This window comes from Passer domesticus, chromosome 5 (assembly GCF_036417665.1).
Source record: "Passer domesticus isolate bPasDom1 chromosome 5, bPasDom1.hap1, whole genome shotgun sequence".
Classification (NCBI taxonomy): Eukaryota; Metazoa; Chordata; class Aves; order Passeriformes; family Passeridae; genus Passer; species Passer domesticus.
The window spans coordinates 22074431-22095030 of NC_087478.1; the positions used below are offsets into that span (position 1 = coordinate 22074431).

General features: G+C 35.3%; 1 long non-coding RNA gene across 1 annotated transcript in view; it reads left to right on the forward strand.

Moving 5' to 3' along the window:
- The first annotated feature begins 106 nt into the window (after positions 1-106).
- Positions 107-20600, forward strand: part of LOC135301821 (uncharacterized) — a 30649-nt gene continuing 10155 nt past the window's right edge. The window contains exon 1 of the long non-coding RNA XR_010363559.1: positions 107-10282. This is a non-coding gene — a long non-coding RNA (uncharacterized LOC135301821). The remainder of the gene's footprint in view (positions 10283-20600) is intronic.

Sequence of the window (20600 nt, forward strand, 5' to 3'; positions counted from 1 at the left end):
AAAGCTTTTTGTGTATTCATTCTTCTGCAATTATCCTATTTCTCTGTATCTGGATTTTGCTGATTTTTTTTTAATGTCAATTTAAGCAAGCCAGGAGCAGAACAAGAAGAAAATTCACTCAATGCTCAGGCTTGAACACATTTTGCTGTTAGAGATTTATAGCAAGCATTTTGAACTTATCCAGCTTGACACATGTAAGTGTCTTTAGACCTATTTCTTCTTTTTAGTGTGACAAACAAAAGTCCTCCCCCAAAATAAAAACTGAGGCATTTGAAGTTGCTACTGGTTTTGGCCAGCAAAATCCTCTTTGTTTCTGTTCTTTGTGAGTTTAATATTCTTTATAAGTGAGGGGCCTATATAGACTTTGTTTCCTCAGCTGGTTCCCAGTTAGTCAATGCTTTCCTGAGGTGTTTCTGTATCCTTTCTGCAAAATAAATTCCCAAAGTGGTTCACTGGAAATATGTGTCATGATCTAAAGCTTACCAAAGATCTCTTCACTAGCTGTGGATTAAATACTACTTGAAGGTTTAGACAAAGGCTCTGAAATAAGAGTACAATTGCATAATCTGGAAGAGACTATGCCAGTTTCCTTATTTGTAAAAAAGAAATTATTTGTGGACCAATTTGTGGTCCATCCTGGACTATGGATAGTCCAGACTAAACTGACCTTACAGGATTCAAACTGAGATCAATAACTGAGACTAGAATTGGCTTTTGTATCAGTTTGAATATGTGAATATATATACTCACCTGTTGATGAGTATGTGATTTGCAAGATTTTTTTTTTGGTAGTGGTTTAGTATAGTTGACCTAAGTCCTTTGACTAACAATGGAGGGGTTGTGGATAGTCAGCAAACGATCTGACTGACTAGTGAAGAAAGTGTGTGAATGAATGTTTGATGAAACAGTAAACACTACCACTGCATGTTGTGAAGCAAGCAGATCTGTGGAAACAACCAGAAATGGAGCAGTTTCTTAGAGCAGTGTCTCTCTTAATCTGTGTGCAAATATCAGAATTCTCTCCCAAATAGGTCTAAGTGAAAATCAGTTTACCTACCCGCAAAATGTAATTGCAATTTATTGGGAAATGAAGCCATAAAATAAAAATATGATCTTACATCAACTTGTAAAGGAAATTTTAGATATTTGCAAGCTTCATTCTCCTTCCTTGTTCCACCCCTGTTATATACCCATTTGAGTGAAGAAGAACCTGGTCCTCTGTTCCGACTCAAATCAGAAATTTGAATCTGAATGCTCTGACAACAAGAGGCTGAGGCAGTTGTTAATTGCAAAATCAACTCTTCAATTAGATGGTCTTTCAAAACATCCTTTTCCCTGAGCACCATTACCAGAAATGTCTGAAGTCTGTCTCCAGTCATCCTGGCCAAATGAGATACCCAAAATGCGATGCTCAAACAGAAAGACTTGTCAAGTCATGATTAGCTAAGCTATTGGACTCCCACCTTCTCTTAAAGAGATCCCACATAAAGCCCAAGTGAAATGGGCTAGTTTAATGTGCTTCACTTATTTTCTTTTCAATTTCCATGCATTCTTCTATTACACTTTATTATACAGAGCTCCACAGAGAATTTGATAATTACCTATGCATGAGAAAACACTCCCCCTTCTTAGCCTAAATTCCCTTATCCTGAGGGTCAATTTGGAAGTTATTTTTCCTTTCAAAGTGATCTTTGGCAGAGGTGTCAATCTGCACTTGGAATGATGCAGGTTTACATAAAAAACCAAGACTGCAATTGAGAATTTACAGGCAATTCTCATTTAGGAAAAGGAAAAATAAGAAACAGTAGGGAAGGAGCAGCTATAGGCTATGTAATAGTTGTAGAGCAGCAATAGTCAATGCATAAAAAACCCAGAATGCACCAGTTTTCTAAAATGTTTATCATGTCAGACAGTTTTATGATATTAGTTGTGCAATAAAGTAATTTTGAAGTCATGTATTTCCTGGAAGCTAATGACTGGACACTGGATCTGACACGCCATGGAAGGGCTTGTCATTTTATCTTACTGTATTATTCTGTGGAAGAAGCAGACATCATGATTATGTCAGTAAAATTCTGAACCACTTCCCCCAAGATTTTAATAGCATCTGATTTATTGCATTTAGTGATCCTCTATAGGAAAAAACTGATGAAGTGCTTTATAGTTTTAGCATATCTCCACTTTTCTCTGCCTTTAAAACTCTAATCTCTTTTTTATGTAGGGGCACAGACCAACAAAACAACCATAGTTCAGAAGATATTTTTCCAGAAACATGAAATCTCTCAAACTCTTTAACCATGAGAGCTTATATGAAGATGGTTTTGTACTGTGAAGCAGAGGACCACATCCCTTTCACATGGAAATCATCATAATACTCCTGACTTCATTCAAAATCAGTATAACTTTGCTCATTTCTGTTAAATGGGTGTCTGACCCAAGGTTTCCATAGAGAACTGGTGGCCTTCCTGTGCATATTTCAGTTTTGAAAGAATTTCTCTGGAGTGTTTTCTGATAAAACTAGTGATTTTCCCAACACATTTTCTAGTAGCAGCTGCATTAGTAAGTAAGTAAAATTATCCGAGAACTAATCTGTGGTTGCAAGTTGCACATAGTTTTCTCCCTGCTCTCAGAGTCTTCATGCATCCAACCTGTTGGGAATAGTTCCTTGCTTAGAATTTTCCATGAATGCTGCTTGGGCACTGTGTAGGACAGTCCTGGTTGGCTCAGGTCAAAGCTCTTTTAGGGACTATGCTCAGAATTCAAGAGTAGGATTGACTGTATACAAAAACTTTTGCCTGTGACTTGTTTAGATGTTACTTTTAGATCTGGTGCCTTTGTTGTGTAGGTATTCAGTTTAATTAGGAAAGTGATTTTTTTCCCCTTAAAATTGATACTTGAGTAAACTGCATCCTGTTGACTTCAGAACTGTTACACAAGTTTGGTGTCTCTTGCACGGAACTGCTTTGAATGTGGAGCTAGTTTTATTAAATTATTGACTCTGAAAATAAGTTCTATATTGTCTTCTGATGCATTTTTTTTTCCTGGAAAATCAAGATGATCACTACATGCACATCATGCAAACTGAGTTTATAAATGTTTTTAAAGTCTTTGTTGCTCAGTATATATCTCCACAATTATGGTAAAAGTGCAGTTCTTTAGTTATGCAATAATTGTAGTCAAAGTTCTGTGCAAAAATACTGAGCTTTGAGCAGGATATTGAAAACCAGCGTGGGAAATCAGATGAAGAAAAATTAATATGTTTTACAAATATCAATTTCCCTTTCTATATGACCTGAATATCTGCAGTTACTATAAACACTACAGAATATGTATCTGTAGAAACAAATAGCCAAAAAAATGTATATATTTCAATCCAGAAAGTGAATATATGAAAGAACATTGTCAGGTTATGCTGTATAGTAGTTGTTCTTCATTTCAGATATTTCACATTCTGTAGAACAGCCTAAATTTACCTGCTCAGGCACACTGCTAAACAAGTTGCTAGATTCTATTTTGATGAAACAATTGCTTTTCGGACATGATGCTCTAATAAAATGTGCTGTCCTTCCAGTCATGTAATCAACTGCATATAGGGCAACAGCAATCCAACCCATGCAACAGCAGGTCTGTCAGAAATTTACTTCCTTTGATGCAAATATTTATGAAAAAAAAAGTGCTTCTTTCTTTTTGCTTTATGTTGTTTTTGTTTTTCTTTAGCGGAATACATCTAAGTTGCTGGCAGTTCCACTATTAGCTGGCTAATACTGAGATTGTTAACTTTCATTAAGTCAGTATGGAGCTTGATTCCCACTGTTCTTTCAACTTCCATTAGAACCTATTTAATTGAAGCTTTTCATACAATGTCTGTTAACCCTGACTGAGACGTGCTCAGTTTTTAAAGAAAATTGCAGCTGTTCCATTTGGGCCATTTACATCTGTAACAGAAGGTCACCTACTAGTTATGAATGAAATTGTGACACCTTAGGTCTTGTGGTATTTTATTTACTTATTTACTTTCTTACTTATTAATGTAGAAAAATCTAGTCAGTATGCCAAGTCAGGACTTTTCTAAGTTCTTTGCCAGACTAGTCTCAAATTTGGATCCTGAGCACAAAACCACCCTATAAGTTAATGTTGCTATAATGTTTCCTGAGATGCTTAAAGTGTTCTGTTTCTGCAGTAAAATTTGCAAAAGCAATCAATTTTTGATAGTGGAGAGTAGATTTATGTTTCTCTTATACTGGTACCCACCAGGAGCCATAACCTAGGGACCTCTTCTAGTTTTTCTGCACATTCTGACCCAACAATTATTTACTGCATGCTGAGCAGAGTATGTTCTGCATAGAGCATAGCCAAAAAGGGCTGGTTAGAGCACTCACAATGGATGCAGATAATGTAAGTCCAGCTCTTTTTCACCCTTCCCCTCACCCTAAGAGCATTTGAATGCATCTTTTCCATGAGTGATTTAACTATGAGAGTCTCTTTGGGTCTGCCTCCCAGATTTCTTAACGAACCTTTTATCTGAGACAGGAATATTTTCTTCATCTGTCTAAGCTCTAAAAGTCAATTTGTTGTCTGGCTATATTTTAAGAATTCATTCAAGAAGCAATTTCCACGTGGCCAGGAGGCATACATCTCTACACTACTTTCTTTTGGGTGGGTAGAAATCACAGCTCAGATTTATCTTACCAATGAGGGATTTGAAAGCATCTCAGAAGAAAAGGAGCTCTTGGATTACTCAGAGGGAGGGGAATGCAATGCTGCAGAGGAACTCTGAGGAATGGCTGACTTAGATGTGGTTTTAGCATTATGTCATACTAGAATGTGAATCTTGCAAGGCAGGTCTCTTCAGCCCTTATTAATACAGTAAGAGTAGAGTGAAAATCCATGAATGAAAGGAAAAGAGCTTCCTAGCTTCTTGAGAGCTGCAATGTGTGAGTATCGCTCTAAAAGCATGAAGAGGTGTATCTGTTGGTAATGTAGATGAAGGGTCCATTTAACACTGACAATACAGGCAGGGATAACACTTTTTCCATTTATTTTCTTGTGAATTCCTCAGCACCCCTATGTTATAACCATGGGAAAATTGCTTCATGGTTTTATTTTATGAGCATTGTATAGGTAACGTTTTCCCAAAGAAGTGGCTATTTTAATGGATGTTTGAATGTCACAAATTCATTAACACTAAAATAGTACAGATATTGTTATATTTCTGTTGTCCCTTCCTATATTTTTGATTACATACATACTTCCTAAGTTATCTACTCCTTGACTACTCATATGGTAAGTATAGTTTTTGTAAAAATTAAATAGTTACACTCAATAATCCATTAAAGTCTCCACACATTAGACTGCATTAGAAAAAAAGTCAATAATGTAATGATGAGACCTATTTGACTTTTGAAAATATTTTCTCATTGCAGCAGTGTCTTCCAAACTTGGTTAGGGCTGTTACAAGAGGGATTATTCCAGCCTGCTGTCAGTTTTTGTCTTGAGAATACTTTGATATTAAATGCCAGAATTACTATTTAATTAGTTGTAGAAAACATACATTTTTGCTGGAGCACAAGTATTTTTCTGTACATATAAAGTAGGAAACTTTTTTTGTTGCCATAAACATTATGTTTTGATGGCACACATGGCTTCAGGAGCTGTGCTACCACATGTCAGCCCTGGTCCCAGGAGACATGACTCGGATAAGAGAGGGTGAAGGCTGTTGCTTTCACAGCACTTATTAAATCTACTCCCACTCCACTAAGTGATATCTAATTTCATATTATCAACCACTTTGATTTTTTTAATTTCCAGGATGCAGATAACAGAGTGCACCTTGAGTTGCTGATTAAGTCTTTTTCATAGTTAGCCTAAGCAGTGCTCATCCTCAGGTGAATTGTTTCAACAGCCTCTGCCAAATCATATTTTACCATGAAGGAGAATCAAGCTTCTTCAATATATCTAGAATTTAATGATGTACCATTAATCCTTGTTTCTTAATTAAATTATCTGAAAAAATATCTACTTATATTTGGAATTAAATACAAAAATCCAGTATAGTTTCACTGTGCCCATATAGTATTTTACTTGACCTTCACAGCTGTATTAATTTGCACAAGTATTGTCTTGAATTGATTTCAGGGTTTTTTCTTTTCTTTTTTTTCCCCCTGGTAATACTTCAGTGGTTTCCCTGTGTTAGTTTTAAATCCAAGATACAGTCTGTTCAGTTCAACACTGAATACCACTGCATGTTTTTTTCCAGCATATTTTGTCCCTTGGTCTGTGAAATCTTCATGCAATGGGCACTGATGACAGCAGTGTTATCTCCAGATTCCCTGGGCAGCTTCTATATTTTTAGGAATGTACCTATTACATGATAGTTCCATTAGTCCTGCTCTATGTCATTCATAGTTTCCAGCTGTTGCTTGTTATTGTGCTCTTTGCTTTACATCTCTACTGTTCTCTCTTGTGAAGAGATATTGTTCTCCCTGTCCCTACCTGAGCACTATTTTTGTATTATGAGAATGCTCAAATGCTATTTCAGCTCTGTTTGGCTCATCTTCCATGTATTGAGGCCACCTGATACAGGACTTCTGCTTTGGGAGTGGTAAGTAACATTGCCTGCTCTTGAATCTGAGTGACAGTGTCTCTTCCCAGAAGTGGGCTCCTTTTATATCTGTCTCCTTTTATATGTGTGACTATTTTTTCTCTTATTAGTTCTCTTTTGAAGTCTACATATCTGCAGCATTCAGCAAACCTATCAAGTGCTGTCATGAAATCTTCATCATTTGCCTTTTATTCCTAGCAGTTTGTTGTAGCAAGTGATCCTGATACTCTTGCTTGGAGGAAGTCATAAAGAATAATAGACTACTCCAGCTTCTGAGGCATGCTTTCCTGTGTAAACATAGAGAAAACAGCTGGAAGGAGCCAGTTCTGTTGCACCTTAAGAATAGTTTCACATCAGTTTGTTTCTTAGTCAAATTAGGAGATCTCAGTCAGCAGCTTGCCACTGTCACTTCTTCTTGAACTGGTTTCCTTAACTCCATAATGAAAATCTGTCTCCAAAGAAAGTTTGTTATATATTTTCTTAATTAGTCTAATAGCATATATTATAACTATAATATAAAACCAAGACAAGAAATTGTGATATTTATTGTACAAAACTGTTTTCTCTGACTGAAGTATATTAAAATCCATGAGAAAAGCTAACTTGTTTTGACACCAGGACACATGAGAGCAGCGTGTTGCATAGCCCTGATGGTATGTAATCATATTATCTGATTTATATCTGGATCACTGGTATTCTTTGTGCTTTAATCAGCTTCAGAAGTTAACCAACTTATGCTGGTTTAGAATGTTGTATCTGGAGGAAAATTGCTTTCCTGTGAAATGACAAAACTGATTAATATTCAATATTGTAGCTTCTGAAAACAGGTATGTTATTTAGTTAACTATTTTAGCTATACCAAAAAAGTCAGTGATACATATTGACAATTGAGCATGTAATTGAAATATATTTTTAAGGAAAACTGACTTTTAATATATGATTTATTTTTAAGAAAATAATTGTCAATGCTATGGTCCAATTTTTTTTAATGAAAACAGAAAACCAAAGATTTTTTTAAGATTTTGGTGAATGCTATCTATCAAAGCAATGGTATCTATCAAAGCAATATCAAAGTCTGCTGAACTCAGTGAGAATATATGACTCATAAAGTCATATAATAATTTAAGATGGAAGGTATTTCTGAAGGTCGCGTAGTCAAAATTCTACTCAAAGAGGAACTGACTTCAAAGGTTTTTTACAGGATACATTTTTCTGGAAGACTCTATACAGACGCAGACACCTGTGATAGTCTGTGTCTAAATGTGCTGTTTACATATATGTGGGGGATCAAAATATGACTTTCCAACAGAGAGTAGTGTGAAGCTTGCTTTCACAGTTTGGCATGGCTTCTTGCATTTCCTCCAGTTGTGAAAGCGTTTTCAGCTTGAACCTCTGATTAAAAAAAGCTTTGCAGTTCAGCTTCAAATAAACATTCATTTTAGTTCACATTTCTAAGAATACTATTTTTTCCTTTGCTTTAGTTTTGAAGCCTGCTGCACGTGTATGGATGAAAATTATAAATATAAGTACGTCCTTTGCATTTTTTAAAACCAATTTTTCAAAACCATTTTTTAAAACCAATTATTGAGTTTTGTGAGATTCGATATGTGAGCATGATGAAGAAGGGAGAAGAGAAGAACAGCTCTGGACCATCTTCTTTGCCCTTCATGAGGGTTGAATTGGAAGTAGGAGTATTGAGTCAGGGTTGTGTGACTGTCAGGAGCACTGGCGCAAAAGTATGGAGGGGGTAGAATCTGGTTCAGACCTGTGCAGTGAGAGATTGCTACTCTTTCTCACTCTGAGTGGCTTGTGTGGGTGCACACACATCGTCCCCAGCAATCAACTGCTGCATGTACTCTTATGACTCACCCTCACCCAAAATATTCACAGACAATGTATACATATACTAGAAATAAACAAATATGCACTTGAATATATCCTACAGAAAGATGACAGAATTTATAGGTGTCACATTCTGCATCTTAATTAGATATTCTCTTTTGAATCTCCTCTAAAGATGCAAAAGCAAGTCCCAGAGCATGTCTATTCATGTTGTAGTACCTTGGCTCTTGATTCTAAAAGTGTCTAATAGCACTTGATTTGTCAGTTTTTATATATGTGATCTAGGATTTTGTTTGAGTCTCTGAATACCTTCTCACTGGCACATGTCTGAAGCTGCCTTTATACACATAAGGATTTTATTTATCATTTCATAACTTTTAAAATTAGAAAATAGATACATAATTTTAGAGATATTTTGTGAAATTACATGGAAAAGCAGTTATGACAAAAAGGATAAAAATCCATACACTTAGTGTGCCTTATTTAGTTTGTCAAAAACACTTGAGCTGTTGAGAGAATCTAATGTAATTCAATGAATCTGCAAGTACATTTTCAGCCCATTGAAAATGACTGTCAATTCAAGGTTACTTCATAAAACTGAATCATGAACAAAAATTACTTGGTGAAGATGAAAAAGGCAAAGAAGTAAAACAAATAAGGAAATGGGTATTAACAAATTAGAAATTAGACCAACAAAAAATGTTAATAGAGATTTATGGAATAAAAAATATTTTTTTCTTATATGGTCTTTCTTTGACCATTATTGGCCTATCTATGTTTCATTATGTAGAAAAATTGTCTATTGACTTCAATAGCACTCTTTCAATTCATGCAGGCAACCATTTCCCCTTGAAAAAATAATAAATATTATTAATGAGTATTTTTTATGCAAATGGAATTGCAAAGCTATTCCTTTCTCCATATATTTTTCACCCAAATTCCACTTTTGAGCTAGCATTAAAATATGAATAAATTTAGTAATTCATAAGTGTATATCATTATCTTTCTTTTTACACATAGTCTTACGGCAGAAACATTTGTCTTCTTGTTAATTTTTCTTCATTTCTTGCCTTCAAATTGTCATTTCAAGTGTGAGATGCTTATAAGATTACAATTATCTACTCAGTTAGAATGGTTATTTATCAAGTATAGAATTAGTGAAAAAATAAAGCCATTAGAGTCTTTCTCCCCTTTGTTTTCTGTTCCAATTCCCCAGCTAGAACTGAGTTGCTGCCTACACATTTGCACAGATAGTAATATTAACTATTGCTCAAAAATATTGGTGAGCTGGGTTTGCCAGAAGGTAATGGTCCTGGGTATAGTCAGACATTCCTGGCAGACAAAAAGGAACAGATTAAATTTCATTCAGCTGCAGAAGACCAAGAATATTGTTCTCTTTTGTGTGTGTGTGTGTATTTTCTTTATGTTTTGCTTTCTGTTTCCCTCATGTCTTCATAAATTAGGCATTTCTTGGGGCCTTTTAAAACACTGAAACCTGCTCAGTATATGCAGAGGAGGCTAAATTCTGGACTCTGATTTTTGATGAAAGAATTCTGGACTCTGATTCCAAACTTGAAAGACAAGTATTACTCAGCATTTCCATCTGGCCATCAGTATCTGTTCTCCTTCTCAAACAGGGGATTTCATGAAATGAGTTTACATTTGCTTTTAATGCGCCAGTATCTGTTTCAGATATCTGCATTGCTACAGTGAGGCACTGTGTTTCAAATGAGGCAGCAACAAAACTGTTCAGACCCCACAGCTTCCCAAAGTGCCTGTCAGCAGCTCTACATGGCTGAGCAAGTGCAAGGGCTCCAATCCTCTTTCAGACTCGGACAGGTGAGAGTACAAAGAAGAAAGTATTACAGTGTCTTTCTCTTGTGTGAAATGGACTCAAAATCTCAGGGCATATTTTATCTTGCAGAAAGTTTGGCAGAAACTGAACTTTGTGGCACTTCAGCATCTCCTATCCTTGTTTGTTTGTGTTGCAGATTTTTTTTTTTACCCCAATAATTTCCCTCAACTAGTTTGAGTTTAGAGGAAAACCTTATAAGCAGCTGAGCTGACACTTCATTAAAGGTAGACTGCTGGGACAGGAGAGTGAGAACATTTTACAGAATCACAGAACAGCTGAGGCTGGGAGAGGTACCTGGAGGCCATTTGGAAATCCATCTCCATGCTTAAGCAGGGCCACCTAGAGTCATTTCTACAGGATCATATCCAGACAGATTTTTGATATCTCCAAGGATGGAGACACCACAGTCTCCATTAGTGACAGTTACAGTGACAGTGCTCAGTTGCCCTCAAACAAAAAAAATAAGCTTGACTATCATTAAATATTTTGTGTGATGACAACCAGCTGTAAATTAGAGCTAAGAATCACTTTTAATAGTTCATAACTTCTGGCTCAGATCTTAAAGGCTTTAAGCACCTGTGTGTCTGTAACACTATGTCAGTCTGCCTGGATGCATCTATACTAGTCAGTTCTACTGTGCTTTGGAATGCTTCAGGGCATGGGAATGTGATTGTCCTTGTTAGGCAAATCTCAACACACTCCATAAAAAATATTCAGCCTGTTGTAATTATTTATGTGCCCTAACAATTCCGTCACATGGTCTGTCAGTCAGAGCAGCTCCTGGGAACACACAGTGGGGAGTTTCCTTCCAGCGACTGTCCCAAGCACACCACCACAGCCACCCAGTCTTGGCAGTTTGTTAAGGTAGATGCCAGGCATTCTGTGAGCTAACTCCATGCCTTAAGAACTCTGAGGTGTGTTTATTTGCTGATAAAGAAATGGCCTGTGTCTGCAGAATACCTGAGTGTGTGCTCATCTTGGTGTCTTGAACATCAAGCTGCTTTACCTGCTCTTGACTCCTGGCTTAGTATGCAATGTGTACAAAAACTGCCTCTTTTCTTCTATCTTAGTTTCCTAGAAATATTTTCATTAGTTCTTTTCTTTTAGAGTATGCCCATAACTTGGGTTCTATTTATAGATTTGCCTTTCTGAATAGCCCTCTGGACAAAAAAAACTATTTAATTTTTTTTTAGTTGTCTGCATCAGAGTGGATAATGCTGTGACTTAGACACATGATAAACAAAACAAGTCAGCTTGCTTAATTTTAGCTGGAATACAACTTTACAATGTGTTTTTAGCCTTGAAAGAACATACTTTAAGATCAAAAAAAGCTCCAAGCAGATACTTGATTGAAAACTGCAATTGCTGTCAGTATTTCCAATCTATTTCAGAGCAAGAATGAGAAAATAGACTTTTTAAACCACAACATTTATTTTTAATTTCACCTGCATTTGAGACCTCCTTCTGGCCTACTTCTCTGTGTTTTTCTCAATTTATATTCAGTGTAAATGAGTTGGGGAGAGAACTGATCATAATGTTTGGAATGCTGATGAATTTCTCTTCTTCAGCTGTATGCCTCTTTAATGTAGTTATCTTTACTTTGTAAATAGATACAACTCAAGAATGCACATTAGTGAAATAAGGTACTTTGTTTTAATAAATTGAGGACATCTATTTTAATGCTTTCCTGAGATCTGCAGGATACTATGAAGAGTTAGAAGCTATAGTGCCATAACAATAAAGTGTTGCTTTATGAAGATCTAAATAAAGACCCCAAGAATTGTATTAAAATATTTGTATTTAGGAGATTATACTACTGTTAGCATTGTTGATCAATCCAATCTACAAATAATTAATTATATAAATTTAGTGCTTCATAATCTTCCAAAGAAAGAGATGTCTGCAGCTTTTTCTTTTATTCATATCTTGTGGTCACCTTTGTACCAGATATTTTTGAAACTTTTTCTTGAATGCTCATATTATTTTGATATCTTTTTAAGCTTATTTAATTTATGAAATTTATACTTTTCATCATGTACTCCGAGTTTCAAAGTTAATTAAATTCTTCCACATTTTTTTCTTTTTACTAACTTTTTCTGTTCAGCCAATTGTTATATGACAACTTCCAGGATTGTGAGTCATCCAAAGTGAGCCCACCACACAGACATACAAATACCAGACTAGTATCTATTCTTCTTAGTGAAATTAGCTATTGATTGCAGTTGGCTGTGTCCTTTATTTCTCTTTCTTACAAGAATAGCATGGAAATGTAAAATGTGTATTTATTGACTGGATGATTATAGGCATTTTTGTAGTGCTTTTATTTCAAAATATTAGCTTTCCTAAAAATGTTTGTGCCATGTACTGACAACTACTTTAATAAAGGAGGAATTATGCTTTTAAAAAAGTAGAATGTTCATGTGTACAGCATAACTAATAAAGAAAATTTTGTATGATTTATGGAGCAAGGAGTTGTGCATGCATGAAAATTGAATATAACTACCATGTATTTTTCTTGAGATCAGGTTCAAATCAGTTATTTTTTCTATGGGCTTAAATTCTTAGGGATTATTTCCTTTTAAATGTGTTTTATGAATAGCAGAAGCACTACAGACAGAAAATTCTTTCTGAACAGTTTTTGATACAGACTACAGTATTTGTGAAAGGCTTAAAATTAGCATATTTGAATGAAGATTAAAATGCTATAATAAATATAATTTCTTGTGTTTCCATAAAAGAACAGCTCTTTCAAGTGAATTTAATGCTCATGGAAAGCATAACATTGACTGGTAAAGAAGCGAAACTCTTATTTATTGTCACGAGGTACAGAAAGACAGAAGCAGAATAGTAGTTCCCCTGAAGAAATGGTGTGTCTTATGTGTGATATGGAGAAAGAGTTCCAAATATTTTATCTTTATATCTCTGCAAAAACATCCAATGAGACTGTTGCTTCTGCAAGATAGGTAGTCAATATGGGCATGCAGTTTTCAGAAAATCACATGAGAACTGCCAGAAAATTAAGCCAACACATTTGTACATTCTGTCAAGCAAAGTTTCATCAACTACTGACTTTCCCTTCTGGCCACTCCACAGGGTCTAAAGGAGAAAAGCTTCAGGGTCTGTTCTCTGGTGCCCAGATAATACATTCATGCTACACACAACAATAAAAACTCATATTCATGGGGGAAAACATACTAAAATCTCACTCTAACATCTTCAAAGCCCCCAAAATCACAAACCGTTTAATTACTTTGCCAAAGATACGGCTTTTAATTCTGCAACATTCAGGGTTTTGAGATATGGTATGTTTATACTATTTCCCTCTATTTCCAGCATTGCAGGTGGGTGGATTGAAACATGCCTTCAAGTATTATTATTTATGATTTCTAGAAATGTTGAAATTACTTTACCTGTTCACTACATAGATACAGTGTCTGTCTAGCACTTAAAGGTCTAAGGAGAAGCAGACAAGACAATTGCCCTCCAGGCACATTCCTTCATGACAGTGAAAACATCTGCTCGCTTGCCAAAGATAGCATGGAAATATTTACACTATTAAAAAGAAAATTCAGCTACATAAAAATATGCTGAAGGGAAAAAGAGCAAAAAGACCAGTGATACAACTAAAAAACTAAGGATGTGTTAAACCATGCTGACTCCCATTATGCAAGACCTCATGACAATGAAGAGAATAAACTAAGCTTGGAAACCAAAGCATTTTAATCACACATAAATGCCATTTTGACATTTCTCTGCCCCACACAACAGATGACACAGTTTCTTCATGACTGTCAACTGCATGTCACCAGCACTGGCCCTCAAACTCTGTGGTTTTCATTGCCTTCAGGAATCTCCCATGTTGATTAGAGTTAATTGCTGTGACTGAGCAATTCTTTTCCTGCAAAATTAATGAAAGTTCGTGTCAACACTGCAGTGCGGTAGCCCAAAATGATGCTAATTACCACATACATAGAACTATTTGGCTGAACTGAGGTTTAGCTGCCTAAAGTTCCACAAAGATTACTTGGATGGAGAAGATGGTGATGTGATGATTCTCTCTGGAGATATCTAGGGAAGAATTTGGTACCGTATTCAGACAACTTGCACAATAGGAAAATGTGGCTAGGGAACCGAATAGTGTACTGCAAAACAGCACCTCAGTTATTATCAAATCTAATTATTAATCCTCTTAATCTTATCTAGCTATTAATTTTCTTGTGTTAACTTGTAATCCAAATATTTTGCATGTGTAATTTTAATCTATCACTTCAGAATAAAGGTATTGATTCAAGTATCTTTTTTTGGGCTGTGTCATGTTCCCTTGTTTCATAGACCATATACTAATATTTTTGAACAGGATTTCCCAGGCAGATGTTAAGCAGTCCAGCTTTGGGATTAGTACTTTTTCTTTACTGCATCCTATTTTGACTTTCTCTTTTAGGAAATTTGGGCAGCCCATAAAATTAAAACAGTGAAGGGAAACAAAGAGACTGCATGATCTATGCTGAACAAGGGCAAGATATAAGTTAATTGGAATTTGTTCATAGAATAGTTAAAATTCACAGTTCAGCTACTAAGGATATAGGTTCTTCTATACTGTCTTGAGAAAAGGTGGAATGCAGGAAGGTGGAAGAGAACCACTATTTTTCCAAGGCCAGTCTTCCAATTTGTCTCTTCTCATGACCTAATGAGGACACAGGCTTTTTACATTTCCAAGATTCAAATTCTGGATTCTTTCCTGAAGGTGACAAAACTGCAAAAGGTCATAAAGACAGGTTAGACTGTAGGACTTTTGGCTGCTGGCAGATCTGAAATTAGGTCCTAGTCTATGTTTTCCTTGACTGAACTGAAATGTAAAAATACTGTTATGTTTTGAATATGCATTGATATGGTGTGTCATGCCATACACTAGAAACTTACACTTTATACAAAATCTACACTCAGTACAGCAAAAAGTCCTCCACAGTTTTTATAGACAACTTTCCAAATACCTTACTTACTTTAATTTTAAAAGATTTATAAATATATGTCTTCAGTAGCTTTAAATACACCTAATGTGCTTCATCACTGTTAAACCTAATCTATCCAATGAGATAAGTGTCAAGTAACAGCATTTTCTAAATTAACAAGATTTTTTAGGATGATAAAGCTGAAGTAGAGAAAAAAGACATTCCCTTAAGATAGGGAAGTCCTGAATTTTTATTGCCAGTGTTATATTCATGGCCATAAGAACTTCTCCTTATGCTAAAAAACTGAGTGGTCAGATTAAAACAACAAGTTGGCTTTTGTTCTGAAGAGTCTTAAAACATTTTGTAAAGGTCCAGATACATCTAGAGATAAACTATTTAATAACTTTATTTTTTTTTCCTATATCACAACACAGTATTAAGATACTATTTTAGGTTACAAATGTTAATTACTGTCTGATTTTTCCCCTTTTCTGTATAGACCTCCACAATATCTTCTTGATTTCTTTTAGAGCAAAATTATAAAATGCTACTGAAGTAATTATTTTTATTTGACTGTTTAGCAACAATATACACAAGACTTAATTAATTTTATTTTATGTCTAGATGTAATTAGATATCAGGTAACAATTCTTGAAAATATTTGAAATTATTTTATCATCCAGAGAATTTATGAAATTTGAAAACCCCAGACACGCAACAACATTTTAATTTTAATGAAAACAAGGTCAAAAGTTAAAAGGAAGGAGCTGCTGCATCCATGAATTTACACTGATAGGCATTTTATTTCTCTGATTGTTAGCTGGCACATTCTAATAACATATTGCTTCAGATTTGTATGTGCATTGCTGTATTTTAGGGAAGTGTATTGTAATATTATCAAAAGATTATTTATATGAGTTTAGAATATTAAAATTCCATATTTTATCTTTTGCATATTTATTAACATAACAATATCTGGTAGGCTACTTATATACTATTGTCGCTTGTGCGACAATAGCTAAGGATCTTGTCAGGGTTTACATTATAATTCCCTATTTTCAGTGGCATCAATAAAACTTTGCTCTAGGCTGAAAGTTGGCAAGAAAATTCCATGTTCAGAATAATATATTTTGCAACAAAAAGGACACTTTAAAACCAGGAAGCGTTTCACTGGGGTATTATTTTCCTTTTTTATTCTTTTTCAGAACAGCTGATGGTGCTGAAGATGTTACAGAAAAATTATCAGTCAATTTCTCCACACTCTTCTATCAATTTGTAGCAATATGTTAAGGGCAGCTGAATCACACTTTACATAAAATTCATGTAATCTATTACAGATACATGCTGTTACCCCTACTCTTTTTGTAATTCCCTGTGAGGTACATGTATTCACTTTCACTACTCGAATTTCATGCACTAGAAAATTTTGCTAGGTTGTGTAACTTGTAAAGCTTGAAAAGGAGAGGAATTCATAAGAGTTTGATTTGCCTGAGATCAAAACCAGCTATCAATTAATTAAAAAACTCCAAAACGGCAGAGATGCAGAGTCAAGGAAGAGGTAGGAAGGGAGTGTGAGATAAGGAGTGAGGCGTCTGCCTGCAGCACACAGCAAGGGGATTCCCAGGAATGACACACGATGCCAACTGAGCAGTGGAGTGAGTGAGTTTCTCCAGTGACCATCTGAAGCTAAGGCAGAAGGAAACGTAGTGGAAGGCACTTATGTTTCCGTGACTGGCATACTTAAGGATGACTTAGATGCTTACACAGGCTTTTGAATAGCATGTGTCACTAATCTAAATACGTAGATAAGTAGTCTTCTCAAACTAGAGTTCTTCTAACAAATTACATATTTAATTAATGCTAGAGTATATGTTCAGCTCATCAAAAACATAAAGTCTTGTCTATCTCACCTACACACCACAGTCGCCACATGGACTTTTACATTCAAGCCAATCAGTACCTAGATATAAATGCTTCTGTGATTCGAATTTAGGACACATTTAGAGTGAGGTGAATAACACTTTGGAAGCAGAAATTCATCTATTCTGATTATAAAAGAAGCCTAGGTTAACTAATGCAAATGTAAACACTGTAGGTAACTGAAGCTTAGCTAAAAGACATCCATTCATGGACATTGTAGTTGAGACTACTTTATCTACCATGCTGCTTGCTCTCATCACTACCACATCATGTATTTAAATTAGTGAGCTTTGGAAGCACAGAATTATGGATTTTTCACCCAGGACAGAGTGTCTTCAAATACCAATTTTATCCAGGTCTTAATACCCCATTACTATTTTGGAATGTAAAAGAGGTATACTACTCTGCTGGGGCTTTTATTCACTTGATTGACTTCCAGCCTCCTGCTGAAAACCACTTTCCAAAAGTAAGTCTGTGTAATGGGCAGCCTCAAGACACCAGCAAGCCCAGAGTCATTGACTGTCCCTTATAGACATTGTCCCTTTGGTGTTTGGCAGCAGTTCCACTGATGGGCAACTGTTCCAGTGCCACAACAGACTCCAAGCAGGATGGCAGAAAGAAAATCCTACTTCCTTCCCTTCCTCATCTTCTGTTCTGATAGCAGGACAATATGCCTTTCAGATTTTGTGTTTTGACATTGGAAATAAAAGGGGGGTTTAGAATTTTTTAGGCATTACTTAGTTTTAAGGACATATTTGTGGCATTAAACGAAACATTTTCTTTAAAAAAAAAAAAAAAAAAAAAGCCAAATGGAAAGATTTGAGCAATGATCAATGCACAGGTAACACATACAGAAAATATGACACTGGCAGAGACCCTGTGATAACACAGACCATGCTTGGCAGTAAAATTAAATTCAAGTTATATCTATTGCAGTGCAGAAAAGAGAATGCTTTTTCAAGAGTGTCTTATTCCTGAGTGTCTAGCACACCCCTTTTCCTTTTTCTGTATATGTCAGTCGGGGTGAAGAACAGAGACATATATGCAAGGTAAGAGCAGTGAAGAGTTTTATATGCATTGTAAGTATGTGGGAGTATTTAGGTACTAACAACAGAACTAGCAATTGATCTCATAATAGTCACAGCCTAATCTTAGATCTCACAGCAAGCAGATTCTAAGGATGGAATTTAACACTGAAAATTGTCATGGATTTTATATTCAGTGCACAGAAAATGAAAGGACAAATGGACATTTTAAAAAACATGGGCATGCAATATGCAAATCAAAATATTTACCTTGGATTTTTCCATTAGAATGGCTATATAAATTAATATCTACATAATTATTTTAAATACAAAACAAAACCCAGATGTGAAACAATGTGAGCTGTTAGCAAGGAAAGAAAAACAGCTTCTGTATAAAATGAATTATTATGTTCTGTATTTTATAGCAGTATTAACTTCTTCAGTTGTAACAGAAGAAAAAGTAAAGAAGTAGGAAGAAATAAAATATAAAAGCAACTTAGGTAAATGCCATTGTTCTGTTTTACATCTGTATTGGCTGTCCATTTTATTTGAAGGACTAAACATTTATTTTACTAAAATAAAAGTAAACAATTATGGCTGATGACAGTACATGCTAATTTTCTTTGTTATGGCTTCCAAAATTTTAGTACTAAGAATGTCTGTTTTGCATAATGTCCACTGGTGTTTGAATGCTTCAAATAATTGCAGTGAGTATTTTTTCTCATAGCTTTAGATGAAAAGTTAATCCTGCAGCTAGGCTCACCCATCAGACACACCTGCCTATATAAACAAAGTATATCCACAAACTGAAATCTTTGTTTCAAAAAAATTATTTCTTTCATTTAAAAAGCAGCAAAAGAACCACTCAAGTATGAAAAAGCACTATTATCTCATATCAAGATAGAAAGGAGATTAAAAATGATGCTTCAAATTATTTTTAAGAAGAAAAGCATATGGCATACTCTATCCTACCACTCATAGAAGTGGACCTGATTGCAATTAGTTGATCTAATCAGGGATTCCTGGTCCGATTCATGTGTGTTTAAAATACATTAACTGGCAACACTTGACATCAGATCTGAAATTCATTTAATAGTTTGAGTATCGTTGTAGAATGTAATGGTTTTAATAAAATCCTTCTATTTTCAACACATCCTCTGCATGATCTTGATGGTAATCCTAGGTAACCACAAGAAGAACTGGGAAATACATGGCTGCCGACAGTACCAACAGCATAATCTGAAAAAAGCAAGTAAACACTTGAGCACTTTATTCCAGGGAGATAAAAATACATTATGAGGGGAAAATTCTGTAGCTTTTTTTCCTTTATTTGACATAGTGCTTAGAGACAGAACAAGATATTTTTGGCCCTTGTATTTTACAAGTGTACAAGAAAAAGGTAATAAAATATCTTCCTTATCTCACATTTACACATTTTACTGTAAATTATACTCTTTCTTAGGAGTAATATTAATTTGGGTTTAGATCATGAAAAGATTTAAGCCCTACAATGTCTATCATTTTACAAAATCTTTAAAGGATTTTCTGCCTTGTGGAATTCTCCCATTCCCCTGCCTAGGTTTCCCATAAATGCCTGGAGAAAATTTGGTACCAGGAAATAAGGTAAATAACAGGAACAGGAGTTCACATCTAAAGATAAAATCTATTAAAGCAGGTTGCAAAAGGAGACACTGAGTAACCTAATAAGACACAGTGGAAACAGGGCTTGAACCCAGACATTTAAGTCCCAATGACAAGATACCATTGCTGTGCACTGCTTCTGGACATCAGGTGCTTACTCCAACATCTCTGAAAGAACAAGGTTAGTAGAGAAGAAGAAAGTTTGTTTTTCTGTCCCTCTTTTTCTCATCTGTTTCCTCAAAAATTCCATACAGTACAAAATATACCTTACAAGGAAATAGGTTTCCCTTTCTACTTCCTGTTGAAACTTTTTTCCTCCATAAAATGAATACATTTTTGTTTGACTAACAAACATAAACAGCTTCCTTCCACTGTATAGCCACTCCTCTGAACAGCCTAGGTGTCAGTAAACAATCACTACTCTATGTTAAATGTTCAGTAGAGCATATAATCAAAGATTCTTTCCCTATCCACTAGCCTGTGAAGTCATGCTTAAATACTGAATACTGAACATATAATCATTTTTGAATGAGTCAAATAGCTAAGCCAGAAGGAACTACAGTGTTGCTTTTGCTTCACCAGGCTGCAGAACAGAAACAAGCCTAGTGTTAACAACAACATGAGTATGGGAGACAAAGATGGGATGAATTTTTACGTGTGACAATCACAAAATCTGGAGAAGAGACTTTCTTTGCTTATGAAGCTAGACAAAACAACTTATCCTTGTGTGACTTTGTGTCAGCAAGTGTGCTATCAATGTCTACTGA